Raw genomic sequence first — 17904 nt, forward strand, 5'->3', positions numbered from 1 at the left:
ACATTCTTCGACTCTGTTCATGAAGCTGCTATGGAAGCCATACGTCAGATTGGAGAATACTAGAAGCAAGACTCCATCACACTCAGGAATACCTGAGGGAGGTGCATGCAGAGATGATGGAGGTGAAGCTAATGGCCACCACAATGAAGCAAAACATCGATGATTTGAAGGATCACATCGCACAATTCTAGTGAGACTGAGGTATCTTCAAGAAGGACAAATGAATAAAGATGGAAGTAATGCTTGACCATACCAAACTATGTGGGTGGCAGCTTTTGTAATAGAGTACTTTTGAAAATTGAGTTTCGAGTAGTGGTTAAGGATGTAATAAAGGATTTGATATGAAGAGAATTATGGATGAACTAGTGCATTTTTTTGGCGATACTTGTTTGTGTGAACACTAGACCAGTGGAAAGGAAAATGTATTTCATAGAGTGGAGTTTGGACAAATGAGTTGGAGTTTGGTTTTAGTTATGATGGTTACCCCAAGAGTATGAGGTAATGAAGTACTATTGGATTTAAAGGAGATATAATGTTGGAATATGGAACAATAGTAACTCCAAGGATGAGTTAAAGATATACAAGTGTTGAAGTGGGCCCATAACCCACAGGACCCAGGATTTGATAAGGAAACAAGCACAATCTTGTTGAAGAAAATAGTTCTGAAGGAAGTTGTGATTTCATCAGCAGATGTTCCATAGGAGGTTACGTAAACCCGAGAGTTGTGAAGAAACGATAGAGGTTTTGTTTGGCTTGCAGGACAAATGGATTTACCCGAACCCAGTTCGTGGAGAAGAGAAGTTCTGCAATGCTTGTGAGGATGCCCAAGTGTTAGAATACGTGATTCACTATCTGCGTATGTGGTAATGATTCAAGTACGGGATGGATTGGCCCCCATACCGGAGACTTCTATCATGAACTATCATATATTGATGGAAAATCAGACACGATAAACCAAAAGCCTTAGAATGGTAGGACGATGGAACCCTTTACAAGCAATCATTGCCAATCGTAGGTTCTATGGTGAGATTCAACCCAGACCCATTTCCTGCAGGAGGAACCAGAATTTGTTGACCGCCATGAGATTTTGATAGTTGTTTAGCATTGGCGACAGCCTGACAGATAAGAAGACCCAGACTCGGAAGGACCTTATTTGATGCAAGGACTCAAGATTTTGAGGAAAAGGCCATGCCCTTACCGGAAGAGCAAAACTGAAGGATTTATCTCGGAGAATATGAGAAGACTGGCACCGTCAACACAAAGGACGGAGTACATGAGTTTCGTCGGAACCGTAACCATGATTCTAAGGGTGGTAGCACCCCAGACCTTGTGATGATCAATGGATTTTCAAGAAGACCCCCAAACCTAACCTTCTTTCTAGCCTCTTCGAATCTCGAGGACGAGATTCATTTTAAGGGTGGTAGTTTGTAACATCCCAAAATTCTAAATTTTGGAATGTTATATTAAATAAATAATTGTGATGGTTTGTTTGAATTTTGTGTGATTGATTGTGTGAAACTAAGTGGAAATTGGAACTTTTTGAAAGCTGAATGAGAGGGAATAAAAGGACTTTCCCAAAACTTTCATCTTGCATTTTGATCTCCCTGAGTTCAAATTCATTACAAAACCCTAGAGTGAAGATAATATGACTTCTTCCATTTAAAGAAAAGAAAAGGGGTTCGAAAATGATTTGAATTTCCATTTGAAATATTTTAAATTTAGAAACTTTAAGCAACTCAATGAGTTCATGAGGGAAGATAAAATGACTTCTTCATATTTGAAGAAAGAGAGTTGGAAGTTTCAAAGAAATAAATTGGAAGTCACTTTGAAGTTATTTGAAACTCATTTTTCCATTTGAAGTTGTTTGAAACTCCAAATTCAAATCCAATTGGGAGTTATTTGAGTTTCTTTTCAAAATATTTTTCTCCTAAAAATAAATAAATGGAAATAAGGGTAAAATAATTCCCTTCAATGGAAAATTCGGATAAAATAAATTTGAAATCATTTTGCTATTTAAAAAATGATTTTTGTTGATTTCAAATGCAACAGTAGCACTGTTTGACTTTTATGATTTTTTATATAATTTATTGAACTTGGAAAATAGTTCATCTTATTCTTGGTATTTTCTGAGTATTTTGGTATATAATATGCCTATGTAATTTTTTTAATTATTTTTGCTCTGTTGTAGTTTTTGTTCTGTAAAAAAACAAAAAAAAACCGCGTGGACCGAAACACTGTTCAGCCCACGAGCACCCAACCGGCCCAAGGCCTTCGCGTCGCTCAACCGCCCGCGCCTCCCCCTCGCTCGCTTCCCGCCGCTGCCGCTGACCAGCGGGGCCCATCCCCGGGTCGTCCCCAACCTCCCGCTCAATCCACTCGGGATGAGCTCGCGAGCGCGCTTGCCCGAAACCGCCGGCCGCCTTCCGCTCGAATGAGCTTATCCCACTGCTCCCCGACGCCCTACCTTCACCTATAAAAGCCCCAGGACGTCCTCGTTCGATCCCGCCCCTCCTCTACTCCCCACGTCGCACGTAGCCGCCTTCCCGTCCATTTGGATCTCGCCGGACCTGAACCTCTTCTTCGTTGATTTCGTCGTCGGTGGAACCCCAGGCCCTCTCCTCTTTGTCAAAAATTTGTTCCCTTGCCGTCCTGCACACGTTTCACAATTTTTTTGCCGCCTAGGTCTTCCGGAGGCACCGCCCCGACAAAACGCGCCCTCGCCGGAGCTCCGGACGCCGCCGCCTCCCTCCGCTCGTCGCTGGCCGCCCCACCGCCCGCCGACCCCACCAGCGCGCCGCCCACGCCACGCCCGGTGTCCCCGACCCCTCCCCCGCCATCGAAGACCACCGCAGTCGCCGCCTCGCCACCGCCCGAAGCCAGTGCCGCCGTTGCCCTATACGTCGTCGTCATCATCGTCAAGGTGAGCGAACCGCTCTCTCGCTGTTCGTTTTTTTCTCTCTAAGATCGGTTTAGTTTAGTGTTTTTTATGGGTTAATCCGGTTTACTTAAACCGAACGGTTTTGGTTAAATCGATGGTTTTTTTATTAGCCACCGCATAGGGTTTTGCTTATTTAGTGGCCGTTCGCCATTTAGCCTAAGCCGCGAACGCTGCTCAGCCACCCGGAAGCCACCACGTGGCCAGGGACCTGGTCGCGAATAAAACTCTCACAGTCAAGTCCCTGTAAATTTCAGTTTAGCCCCTAAACTTCGGATAGCCACAACTTTTTAACCGTTGATCCAAAATCAATGAAACCAGCGCCAAAATGTTCGTCTCGAATAGCTTTATCCATAAAGCCAACTTTGAAAACTTTTGGGCAAATTCAAATTTGAACTTTATTCAGATTTGAATTCAAACTTCAATTGACCATATCTCCTAAACCGTAGCTCCAATTGATGTGATTCTTTTTGCACCGTGTCACCGTTGCCAAACCCTATCACTTGGACCTATCTCATGATATTTTTCACACACTTAGTATATGTCCATAGTAGTTTTAATCATATGCCTTGTATGCACTATGCTTCACGTCACAAATTCTGAACCACATGCCCTATGTTGTTTTGCACTTAGTATTTACTTTTGATAGTTAAGTGTGTTGTGTGTTCCTTTGGATTTTTCGAGTCTTTTCATGTTGCATGTTATTTGGTTCTCTGAAATGATTGCTTATGTGGATGCAATGTTTGACTTTATAGATTTTCATCGGAGAGTGACGAATAGTTCTATTAAGTAAATTTCTGAGAGTGATATAATCTTCATCAACTATTACCAGGCAAGTTCACATTTGACCATTCTTCCAATCACCTATGTTTTATATTATGCACTTAGTCCTTTTGTGGTAGGATTGCATGGTAGGATTTATTGTTGCCAGACGGCTATGCCGTTACCTAGTAGTTCATTTGAGGTAGGTCTGATCTATACAACCTTGTCACCACCGTGTAAGTTTATTTCCGCCTCGCAAATGTAGACATGGAATTGGGAAGTGTTCATGGTGAGACATGAGTGACAAAGTAGTAATCAGGACCAAGACTTGTAAATGAACTACCTGGGCGGAGGTTTGGTTTGAATGGTGGCGAAGTACAGTGGGAGCATGCATGGGAAATCCATGGTGGTGCACCACTAGTGGTCCGTCCGCCCAGGCTCAAAGAGATCAATCGTATTCTCATGTCTTGAAGCTTACGTGTGCAGCGACAAGCCAATATGGGCTCTGGCTTAGTTGAGTAGTTAGTGTGACCCCTTCCGGGATGGGCTAGTAGATGTAGAATGATGTAGGTGTACCGGCCTATCCGTGGGTTAAGGGGGAACATTTTTGAAAGACTATGTCTCGGTCATCCTGTTCTCAAACACCAGGCAGTGCGAGAATTTCAAGGGAGGCGATCGAGTCTTGTGGGGAAAAGTGCGCAAACCTCTGCAGAGTGTTAAAACCTAATCGATTAGCCGTGTCCCCGGTTACAGACAACTTGAGCATCTAGTAGTGGAAATGCTGGGAGATCTCATCACTCTTAATTAAATAGTTGGGTTTTAAATGAAACTTTGGGAATGGATTTAGTTGGGGTTACCAACTCATCCTATGCTATACAGTAGTGGTAGAATAATATCTTTTATTCTAGGGGAAAACTAGCTTTATGCAAAAACTAAACTTAGAGCTTTCCACCAGCCAGATTGCATGTACAAATAGGTTCATTATTCTTATGATGTGACTTGCCCATACATTCAATGTACTGACCTACAGGGCTGCAATGTCTTATGTTGCAGGAACTTTTCTACGACGAGTAAGAGTTACGTTGTAGGGTTACGGTCTACACTCAACTTGTCGTTGGCGTTGATGGACTCCACACCCTTGTGTTTGTTTCCGCTGAGACTTATGAGGTATATAACAGTTTTACGTTATTTATACATGTGATTGCACTTTGATATATACATTGATGTACTGTGTGTGCCAGCATACCGATCCAGGGATGGCACGGATACATAGAGGCTTGACCGTTTGAGGTCGGGTCGCTACAACTTGATGATGTCGAAGTAGGCGTACTTGTCAGGTAGGCGAAGATGTCGTACATCGAAAGGCGAACATGCCTTGATAACACTTGGCGAAGATGCCGAAGTGGTGGTAGTAGTCGTAGCTCCGTCTTGGTGGTGCTCGTCTCGCGGTCTTCTCTTGTACTCATGAAGGTTATCCTTGGCGTGAAGTAGAGCATGTTAGGACTTGTAGGTTTGTGCATGTCGAGCATCGTTATCTTGATGGTGTTGTAGTGCTTGAGCTCGATGGTGTTCTAAAGATTTGCTACTTGAGCGTCGCCACCGAGAAGATGATGAAGGGGAAGAAGACTTGTAGTTGGCCAACATGTCTCGTACTTGACCCATTTGTTCCGCCAACTTGGTGTCGATGTAGTCCCTTTTCCTTGGTTCGCTTTGGTGAATGTTGATGGTGAGTCGCTCAATGCCGTGCATTGCTCGTGGTAGTCCGAATATGGACGTTTTGTCGATGTAGTTGTTCGCGCTGTCGTTGTCGTGGAAGACCGGAGATGAAATGCCTTGCCTATCCATCACAAAACTCGAGCAAATGTGAGTGGAATAAAGGAAAGAACTCGACCAATGTACCTTATCCAATGTTGAAGATGTATCAATGATCACTCAATAATGTAACAAGGAAATAGCACAATTGGTACCGGATCTTGTCAATTCTCACACCTACACAAGTAAGGCTTATGGTGGAGCTCAGTGAGGATAGTGGCACAAAAATTTGATGCAAAATGTTAGCAAGAGTCAATAATGTTGGAAAAGATTCACAAATTCGCAAGTGAAACAAGTAGACCAATAGCAATATGTGGTACATGGAAACACACACACGGATAGATAAATGGGGTCATGCAACCAAGGAATGAGCACAAAATGTGGAATCCACGGAAAATGCTCGTGTTGCACAACTCAAGAGAGACGCTAGCACGATTGCTCAATAGGCGGATACGACACTTGTGCACAACCTATAAGATGCAAAATGTATGAATTTCTATCCCAAGTATGCTATGTGTATGATGCTCCGGTGTTTCACATATGATGATCCAAGATGATCAATATGGTAGTCTGGTATGCAATGTGACGATGTTATGGCTCTTGCTTACAAGCTTCTTTTCTCTCTTTTTTCTTAAAAGCTTATTCTCTTTTTTTATGGCCACTATGCGAAATGCACAAACCAAGATAGTGATTTTGTATATGCGGGAACAATCTTGTGCGAGAAGAGATGATATGATACCAAGATGATACCAATATGGTATGGTATGTATGCAATGGAAAGTACGGATCCTAATGTGCACAAGTAACATTGCCGGAAATACTCAAATGGCTAGTCTCGATAGGCAAGTGACGCAAAATGGGCTAAGGGGTTAACAATGTAATGGCAAGAATGTACAATGATGGGATACCATGATACCAAGATGATATAGAGGTTACCGTTCTTGCTTATGGTTAGGGTGTAAAAATGGTGAAGTGGTCGATGTCGATGACGACCTCGTGGCGATGATGAGTGGCGGTGGTCTTGATGTAGATACCAAGATGATGTAGACCCGTCCCTAAGTAGCCGAAACACCTTAGGAAACGGTAAAAACCACAAACTCAAAATCTCATACGGAAAAGGTCAAATGGTGTAAGCGGAGATGGCAATGCGGAAGTTATGGTGGTGGTTGATGAAGAAGCAACCATCCCTAACTAGTCAAAACACCTTAGGAGACTCAAGTCACCACTCAAACAACCACAAATGATATATGGAGCAAAAAGGGTTAGGTTGCGGAAGGCTGTGGTGGTTTTGCGAATGATATGGTGGAGGGCCTAGGAAAAGATGCCAAAATGGACAAAATTTGATGGGGTCAAATGGTGTTGGAACCTATCTAGGTGGATGGGGGATGTCAATAGCTACTCAACGAGCTAAAGAATGCGAAAATCAGACTCCAGATCTGGAAGTTATGGGGAAAATGATGAAGTGCTCGCGGCTGGCCTGGGGGGGGGGGTCGTGCGCACGGGGGTAGGAGCCTGTGGGCACGGGGTCCCGTGCGCATGGTACAAGTCCATGGGCACGGGGTGTCCAGAGACTTTTTTGGGGCCATGCGCACGAGGTCTGGGTCTGTGGGCACGGGGTGGGCGGAAATTTCACGATTTTGTGGCGGAAATTGGAGATTTCTTGGGCAAAATTGGAGAGAATTTGGGGATGGATGGTGGGAAAAAGATGGGGGAAAGCTAGGTCCACTTGAAACCAAGCAAATCCATGGATCAAATCCAACAAAAACTCATCAAACCAACAAATCACAAAAAATGGGGCTATTTTTGGTGGGGATTTTCGAAATTGGGGAAGAACGCAACAAAATTAGGCTAGAGAACAAGAAGGGGGGCTCCAATTTCGTGAGAAACCATGGCTCATGATACCAAGATGTTGTAGGGTGGAACCCTAAGTGGAGATCTTTCACAAATTTGAGGGGAAATCCCCAAGAACAATAAGAACACAAGAGAGAGGAAACACTCAAATTGACTAGATCCAATCACACATATGCTAGATCCAAGAACATACAAGAGTTCACAATGATGCAAGAACAACAAAGGAAAGATACAAGGTACTAGTTCATCCCAATCCTATGAGGAGAGAGGTCTTGATGATCCTATGATGGGGATCCTTCCCTAGATGGGGTCTTGGTATCCACAAGTGGATCTTCTCCCTTACGAGGACATGATCTCCTAGAGGAGTGGGTATAAGGAGCAAAGCTCATAGAATCATCTCATATACTTTGCTATTCCTAACAAATGGTCTAGGTATGGAATATATAGGTAGGTGGATGGAGGGGACGAAGAGGAGGCCCAACAGCAGCTCACAGTCGTCCATCCTGATGGGCCCGTGCGCATGGGGGTCCCATGGGCACAGTACAAGCCCCTGCGCACGGGGTGCTCCAGCGCCAGCTCCTTGTGTAGCCCGTGGACATGGGGTCTCGGGGGCCCGTGTGCACGGGGTCACCTGGGACTTCATGTCCAGCTCCTGTTGGGTTCCTTCTTCCTCCATGTGGGCTTGGGGTCCTTCTCCTTGGCCTTCGGGAAGCTTCCTAGCTGCTTGGTGGCGGTCACTTTCGTACCTAATGATGCACACTGATCCATGGTGAGGTAGCAACCAAGTCCTATGGATATTCATGTAAATCTTGAAGAGGAGCGGGTTCACCTTAAGTCCGGTAGGTCCACTTGGAGCTTGATGTGCGATGAAGGTGTACATGGTGATGTCCGTAGGATGCTCCGCGTCACTTTTCATTCCTAGTTATAGGCAAACCAAGCACAAATTCCATGCTAATATCTTCCCATGGATAGTATGGAATTGGAAGAGGCATCTAAATACCATGAGATTGAGCTTTGGACTTAGCTTTGCGACATGTCGAACATCAGTTGGTGAAGCGTGAGACGTCACGGAACATCTTGGGCCAAAAATAGTTCTTGGAGAGCGTAGCGAATGTCTTGTCACGTCCAAAGTGTCCCATTAGTCCTCCTCCATGAGATTCTTGCAAAAGTAACAAATGAAGTGAAGACTCGGGAATGCATAGTTTGTTAGCTCTCATAAGATAAACATCTTTGATGTAATAGCGTTCCCAAGATGTATGCGTCAAACACTTGGCTTAAGGAATTGCAAAAGTAGGATCATGCACATACAAGTCTTTTATGTGCTCAAAGCCCATGACATTCAATTCAAGTTTGGTGACAAGAATGCATATGTGGGAAAGAGCGTCCACCATAACATTTTCCTTACCTTTAATGTACTTGATGACATAAGGAAAGGACTCAATGAACTCACTCCATTTAGCATGACGCTTGTTCAACTTAGTTTGACCCTTAAGGTATTTAAGCGTTTCATGGTCAGTATGGATGACAAATTCATGAGGGCAAAGATAATGTTCCCAGTCATGCAGAACTCACACTAAAGCATATAGCTCTTTTTCATAGATGGGGTAATTGAGTTGCGCTCCAGAAAGTTTCTCACTAAAGTAAGCTATGGGGCGCTTCTCTTGCGTTAACACACCTCCTATGCCATTACCACTAGCATCGCAATGAATTTCAAATGGTTTGTCAAAGTTTGGTAATGCAAGCACGGGAGCATGAGTAAGCAAATTCTTAAGCTCATTGAATGCGGTATCTTGGGATGGTCCCCAAACAAAAGGCTCATTTTTCTTACTGAAAGCATGCAAAGGTGAAGCAATGGTGCTAAAATCCTTCACAAATCTACGATAGAAACTGGCTAAACCAAGAAAACTACTCACTTGTTGCAAGTTCGTTGGTCACTTGTTGCAAGTTCGTTGGTTGGGGCCAAGTTTTAATACCATTAATCTTAGATTCATCTACATGAACACCCTTAGAAGACACAACGAAACCCAAGAAAACAAGCTTATCAACATCGAAAAGGCATTTGTCCATATTAGCATAAAGGCGCTCTTTCCTAAGGGTTTGCAACATAGTTCTAAGATGGGTGACATGGTCTTTGAGAGATTTGCTAAACACAAGAATATCATCAAAATAGACCACAAAAAATACACCAATATAGGGTCAAAGAACAAAATGCATGACTCGCATGAAAGTACGGGTGATTCGGATAAACCCATTGGCATAACAAGCCATTCATATAAGCCAAATTTGGTCTTAAATCCGGTTTTCCATTCATCACCTTCTTGGATGCGTATTTGATAGTGATAACCCACAAGTATAGGGGATCGCAACAGTTTTCGATAAGTAAGAGTGTCGAACCCAACGAGGAGCTAAAGGTAGAACAAATATTCCCTCAAGTTCTATCGACCACCGATACAACTCTACTCACGCTTGATGTTCGCTTTACCTAGAACAAGTATGAAACTAGAAGTACTTTGTAGGTGTTGTTGGATAGGTTTGCAAGATATAAAGAGTACGTAAATAAAAGGTAGGGGCCATTTAGGTTAAGAAACAATAAATTAAATATAGCGAGTGTGGCAAAGTGGTGGTAGGAGTTGCGAAATTGCCCCTAAGCAATTGACTACTTTACTAGACCGATAGCAAGTATTATGTGGGAGAGGCCACTATTAGCATGTCATCCCTGACTTGGAATTCTATGCACTTATGATTGGAACTATTAGCAAGCATCCGCAACTACTAATGTTCATTAAGGTAAAACGCAACCATAGCATTAAGATATATTGGTCCCCCTTCAATCCCATATGCATCAATTTCTATGCTAGGTTGAAGCTTCTGTCACTCTTGCCCTCCAATACATAGTCCTATCAACATACTACTAACCCTAGGGTGTGATCCACGCGCGCAATCGTATGATGGGAACCAAAGGGCACCAACATAACCACAATCAAATTAAATCAATCATAGCAATTCATCAACCATCGATAGGACAACGAAAATCTACACAGACATCATAGGATGGCAACATATCATTGGATAATAATATGAAGCATAAAGCACCATGTTCAAGTAGAGGGTACAGCGGGTTGCGGGAGAGTGGACCGCTATAGATAGAGGGGGGAAGGTGATGGAGATGTTGGTGAAGATGGCGGAGGTGTTGGTGTAGATCGCGGTGATGATGATGGCCCCCGGTGGCACTCCGGTGCCACCGGAAGCGAGGGGGAGAGAGCCCCCCTCCTCCTTCTTCTTCCTTGACCTCCTCCCTAGATGGGAGAAGGGTTTCCCCTCTAGTACATGGCCTCCATGGCACGGGAGGGGCGAGAGCCCCTCCAGGATTGGATATGTCTCTTTGTCTCTCTCTGTTTCTGCGTTCTCAGATTCTTCCCTTCCACCATTTCTTATATTCCCGGAGATCCATAACTCCGGTTGGGCTAAAATTTTAACACGATCTCTATCCGGATATTAGATTTCTTGTGGCGAAAGAAGGGCACCAACCCCCTTACGGGTGGCCCACGAGGGTCAGGGGCGCGCCCAGGGGGCAGACGCGCCCCCTGCCTCGTGGGCACCTCGGGCACCGTCTCGCGTGGATTTTTCTTCCCAAAACTCATATATATATCAAAAAATCTCTACCAGTTTTTATCTCGTTTGGACTCCGTTTGATATGGATATTGTACGAAACAAAAAACATGCAACAAACAGGAACTGGCACTGGGCACTGGATCAATATGTTAGTCCCAAAAATAGTATAAAAATTTGCCAAAAGTATATGAAAGTTCAATAATATTGGCATGGAACAATCAAAAATTATAGATACGATGGAGACATATCAGCATCCCCAAGCTTAATTCCTGCTCGTCCTCGAGTAGGTAAATGATAAAAAAAGATAATTTTTGATGTGGAATGCTACCTAGCATAATCTTGATCATGTAATCTAATCATGGCATGAATATTAAGATACGAGTGATTCAAAGCAATAGTCTATCATTTGACATAAAAACAATAATACTTCAAGCCCACTAATAAAGCAATCATGTCTTTTCAAAATAACAAGGCCAAAGAAAGTTATCCCTACAAAATCATATAGTCTGGCTATGCTCCATCTTCACCACACAAAATACTGACATCATGCACAACCCCGATGACAAGCCAAGCAATTGTTTCATACTTTTGACATTCTCAAACCTTTTCAACTTTCACGCAATACATGAGCGTGAGCCATGGACATAGCACTATATGTGGAATAGAATGGTGGTTGTGGAGAAGAAAAAAAAGGAGAAGATAGTCTCACATCAACTAGGCGTATCAACGGGCTATGGAGATGCCCATCAATAGATATCAATGTGAGTGAGTAGGGATTGTCATGCAACGGATGCACTAGAGCTATAAGTATATGAAAGCTCTAACTGAAACTAAGTGGGTGTGCATCCAACTTGCTTGTACATGAAGACCTAGGGCATTTGAGGAAGCCCATCGTTAGAATATACAAGCCAAGTTCTATAATGAAAATTCCCACTAGTATATGGAAGTGATAACTCAAGAGACTCTCTATATGAAGAACATGGTGCTACTCTGAAGCACAAGTGTGGTAAAAGGATAGTAACATTGCCCCTTCTCTCTTTTTCTCTCATTTTTTTCTTTTTTTCTTTTTTTTCTTTTTTGTAGGCTACTTTGGCCTCTCTCTTTTTTTGTGGGGCTTCTTTGGCCACTTTTATTTTGATAACCTCACATGGGACAATGTTCTAATAATGATGATCATCACACTTTTATTTACTTACAACTCAATATTACAACTCGATATCTAGAACAAGGATATGACTCTATATGAATGCCTCCGGCGGTGTACCGGGATGTGCAATGATCTAGCATAGCAATGACATAAAAAAACGGACAAGCCATGAAAACATCATGCTAGCTATCTTACGATCATGCAAAGCAATATGACAATGAATGCTCAAGTCATGTATATGATGACGATGAAAGTTGCATGGCAATATATCTCGGAATGGCTATGGAAATGCCATGATAGGTAGGTATGGTGGCTGTTTTGAGGAAGGTATATGGTGGTTTTATGGTACCCGCGAAAGTTGCGCGGTACTAGAGAGGCTAGCAATGATGGAAGGGTGAGAGTGTGTATAATCCATGGGCTCAACATTAGTCATAAAGAACTCACATACTTATTGCAAAAATCTATTAGTCATCGAAACAAAGTACTATGCGCATGCTCCTAGGGGGATAGATTGGTAGGAAAAAACCATCGCTCGTCCCCGACCGCCACTCATAAGGAAGACAATCAATAAATACCTCATGCTCCAACTTCGTTACATAACGGTTCACCATATGTGCATGCTACGAGAATCACAAACCTCAACACAACTATTTCAACAATCCACAACTACCCACTAGCATGACTCTAATATTACCATCTTTATATCGCAAAACTAAGGAATCAAACATATCATATTCAGTGATCTACAAGTTTTATGTAGGATTTTATGACTAACCATGTGAATGACCAATTCCTGTCATCTCTCTAAATAGATATAAGTGAAGCAAGAGAGTTTAATTCTTTCTACAAAATATATGCCCATGCTCTAACAAATATAAGTGAAGCAAAAGAGCATTCTACAAATGGAGGTTTTCTATGTAAAGAGAAACAGCCAATCCAAACTTCAAATGATATAAGCGAAGCACATGAAGCATTCTATAAAGCCATACTCAAAATATATAAGTGAAGTGCAAAGAGCATTCTATAAATCAACCAAGGACCATCTCATACCAACATGGTGCATAAAATAAAAATGAAAACTAAATGCAAAAGAGGCTCCAAGATTGCACATATCGCATGAATGAAACGAATCCGAAAACATACCGATACTTGTTGAAGAAAGAGGGGATGCCTTCCGGGGCATCCCCAAGCTTAGACGCTTGAGTCTCCTTGAATATTTACTTGGGGTGCCTCGGGCATCCCCAAGATTGAGCTCTTGCCTCTCTTCCTTCTTCTCACATCGAGACCTTCTCGATCATCGAACACTTCATCCACACAAATCTTCAACAGAAAACTCGGTAAGATCCGTTAGTATAATAAAGCAAATCACTACTCTAATACTGTTGCAAACCAATTAATATTTTGTTTTTGCATTGTGTCTACTATAATATAAATTTTTCATGGCTTAATCCACTAATATAAATTGATAGTTTCATCAAAACAAGCAAACTATGCATCAAAAACAGCATCTGTCTAAAACAGAACAGTCTGAAATAATCTGAACATTCACCATACTTATGATACTTGAAAAATTCTAACAAAATTAGGAAAAATAAAAAAATTGTATAGAAAGACATTTCAAAAATAATCAGAACCATTTGATGTGCCAGCTAAAAATGTAAAATTGCGCACTACAGCCAAAGTTTATGTCCTGCACCGTACAAACCATCAAGCAAATGTAAACAACCTAAAGGCAAACCTTAGCACATTATTTTTATTTCTAAACTTTATAAAAGCACACAACAGAAATAAATGACTCTCTAAAACTTCCGGGGTGTCTCCCTGGCAGCGCTTTCTTTAAAGCCATTAAGCTAGGCATATAGTGTTCAAGTAATGGATCCACCCGGATCCCAAGGTATATCAAAGCCAGTTTTAATTAACAATGATTTGTAATTTAGTGGTGAGCACAAGGTAGCATATATCATGTAATGACGAAGTCTAACTCTCTTCCTATGCATCAGCATGTCATAAAAGAACAATTCATGCACACATGGTAAAGGCCAATGCATAGTATAAACAGTTTCTTGCAATTCTATCATATTGGAAACATAGAGAGGTGGACATATAGTTCCTCTCTCATAATAATTGCAAGTAGGAGAAGCAAGCACATGCATATTATATTCATCAAAATCATCATGTGTAGTAGTAAAAGGCAACCCATCAATATAATCCTTAATAGGTGCAAACTTCTCTGGTATAGTGTAGTTGGGAGAATTCAAAAAGATAATAGGACTATCATGTGTGGGTGCAATAGCAACAATTTCATTTTTAACATAAGGAACTATAGCAAGTTCATCTCCATAAACATAATTCATATTGGCATCTTGGCCACAAGCATAGCAAGCATCATCAAAAAGGGATATTTCAAAAGAATCAATGGGATCATAGCAGTCATCATAGCAATCACCCTTCGGTAAGCACGAAGGGAAATTAAACAATGTATGAGTTGAAGAGTTACTCTCATTAGAAGGTGGGCACGGGTAGCTAATCCGCTCTTCCTCCTCTTGGTCTTCGCTCTCGTCCTCATCTTTTTCATCCAATGAGCTCACAGTTTCATCAACTTCTTCTTCCATAGATTCCTGCAAAATATTAGTCTCTTCTTGAAAAGCGTAGACTTTCACAATAAGGGCATTAATATAGGAATTATATTCATAATTATCATAGCAATATTTTAAGATAGCTAAATTTTCAGGCCTATAAACATCATCATCATAAGCTTCATTCTTTTCAAACAAAGATTCAATTTCATAAGCACCCTTAAAAGCAACAAATTCTTCTATTTGTTCCACATCATAGTAATCATATATACCTCTAGCATAAGAAGCCAAGGTTTCATTATCATTAAATTCACATGAAAAGGGAAGGTGTGGAGCCTTCACCTTAGAGCAAACAAGTATAATCATATCTCAAGCATAGTTGCCTAGCATACCAATTCAATATATGAATTTGTTCCCATAATAGTTTCCCTTTTTGCATCAAGCGGTAATCCCTAAAGTATTCACATTGATCCAACGTTACTCCCATTACATAATTGAATGGGGTTTTCTCAGGATTATTAAAGTAGTACATAATGTTTTTCACATAACCAGCATCGAGGGTTTTAGGAGGTTCCCCATCTCCATGAGTAGCAAGTACACCTAATTTTTTGGTATTTCGTGTTCCATATCCATAACTAAAGATAGAGCACAACTAAGAACAGCAAATAAAAATTACTTAGTGATAAAGCAAACAAGCACACACGAGAATATTCACCCCACGCTATTGCTCCCCGGCAACGGCGCCAGAAAAAGGTCTTGATAACCCACAAGTATAGGAGATCGCAACAGTTTTCGATAAGTAAGAGTGTCGAACCCAACGAGGAGCTAAAGGTAGAACAAATATTCCCTCAAGTTCTATCGACCACCGATACAACTCTACGCACGCTTGACGTTCGCTTTACCTAGAACAAGTATGAAACTAGAAGTACTTTGTAGGTGTTGTTGGATAGGTTTGCAAGATAATAAAGAGTACGTAAATAAAAGGTAGGGGCTGTTTAGGTTAAGAAATAATAAAGTAAATATAGCGAGTGTGGAAAAGTGGTGGTAGGAGTTGCGAAATTGCCCCTAAGCAATTGACTACTTTACTAGACCGATAGCAAGTATTATGTGGGAGAGGCCACTGCTAGCATGTCATCCCTGACTTGGAATTCTATGCACTTATGATTGGAACTATTAGCAAGCATCCACAACTACTAATGTTCATTAAGGTAAAACCCAACCATAGCATTAAGATATATTGGTCCCCCTTCAATCCCGTATGCATCAATTTCTATGCTAGATTGAAGCTTCTGTCACTCTTACCCTCCAATACATAGTCCTATCAACATACAACTAACCCTAGGGTGTGATCCACGCACGCAATCATATGATGGGCACCAAAGGACAGCAACATAACCACAAGCAAATTAAATCAGTCATAGCAATTCATCAACCACCGATAGGACAACAAAAATCTACTCAGACATCATAGGATGGCAACACATCATTGGATAATAATATGAAGCATAAAGCACCATGTTCAAGTAGAGGGTACAGCGGGTTGCGGGAGAGTGGACCACTGTAGATAGAGGGGGAAGGTGATGGAGATGTTGGTGAAGATGGCGGAGGTGTTGGTGTAGACCCCGGTGATGATGATGGTCGCCGGTGGCACTCCGGTGCCACCGGAAGCGAGGGGGAGAGAGCCCCCTCCTTCTTCTTCCTTGAACTCCTACCTAGATGGGAGAAGGGTTTCCCCTCTGGTCCATGGCCTCCATGGCACGGGAGGGGCGAGAGCCCCTCCGAGATTGGATCTGTCTCTCTGTCTCTCTCTATTTCTGCGTTCTCAGATTCTTCCCTTTCACCGTTTCTTATATTCCCGGAGATCCGTAACTCCGATTGGGCTGAAATTTTAACACAATCTCTATCCGGATATTAGCTTTCTTGTGGCGAAAGAAGGGCACCAACCGCCTTACAGGTGGCCCACGAGGGTCAGGGGCGCGCCCCCCTACCTCATGGCCACCTCGGGCACCGTCTCGCGTGGATTTTTCTTCCCAAAAATCATATATATTCCAAAAAAATCTCCGTCGGTTTTTATCCCGTTTGGACTCCGTTTGATATGGATATTTTGCAAAACAAAAAACATGCAACAAACAGGAACTGGCACTGGGCACTGGATCAATATGTTAGTCCCAAAAATAGTATAAAAAGTTGCCAAAAGTATATGAAAGTTCAATAATATTGGCATGGAACAATCAAAAATTATAGATACGATGGAGACGTATTTGATAGTAGCCACTTTTAAGGTCAATCTTAGAGAAAATGGTGGCTCAGCTAAGTTCATCTAGCATATCATCTAGGCGTGGAATAGGGGAATGATAACGCATGGTAATAGCATTGATGGGACGACAATCAGAACACATGCGATATGTACCATCCTTCTTGGGAACAAGGATTACCGGGACGGCACAAGGGCTCAAACTTTCTCATACATGGCCGTTGTCGATGAGTTGTTGTACTTGCCGTTGGATCTCCTTAGTTTCCTCGGGGTTGATGCGGTAGGGAGCCTTGTTAGGAAGGGGTGCTCCGGGAATGAGGTTGATTCAGTGCTCGATGCCTCGTAGTGTGGAGGTAGACCAGGAGGTAGCTCGTCGGGGAAAACGTCTTGGAATTCCTGCAATAGAGAAGATAACAGTAGAGGAACATTGTGAGAGGTGATAGCTTTTGGTGTCTCGTCCGTGCACAAAAGGACATAGTGCATGACACTTGATGGGTTCTCGCACACTTCTCTCATATCGCATTTGGTGGCAAATAGGACTAGATTTTTCTTGTCGCTCATCGTGGAGGCACTCAATTTGGGCTTCTAGTGCTCACTCTCTTTTTGGTGGGTCGCTCGCTCACTGTTCTCTCCATGATGGGTGGTTTGCTTGTCAGCGATCACTTGGCTTGGAGACATAGGTAGAATTACGTACTCATTTCCTTTCAACTTGAAGCTATAGTGATTCGTTCGTCTATTGTGGATGACACCTTGATCAAATTGCCATGGTCACCCAAGAAGAAGGTGGCAAATGGACATTGGAACGACATCACACTCCCAAGTGTGATGTAGGGTGGACCCTAGATGGCTGATCTTTCACGACAGGAGCGGATCTCGCGAAGAACACGAAGAACACAAGGGGAAACACGAGAGAATCACTCAAACCAACAAGAACGATCACACATGTGCTAGATCC

This window comes from Triticum aestivum, chromosome 1A, assembly GCF_018294505.1.
Source record: "Triticum aestivum cultivar Chinese Spring chromosome 1A, IWGSC CS RefSeq v2.1, whole genome shotgun sequence".
Lineage (NCBI taxonomy): Eukaryota > Viridiplantae > Streptophyta > Magnoliopsida > Poales > Poaceae > Triticum > Triticum aestivum.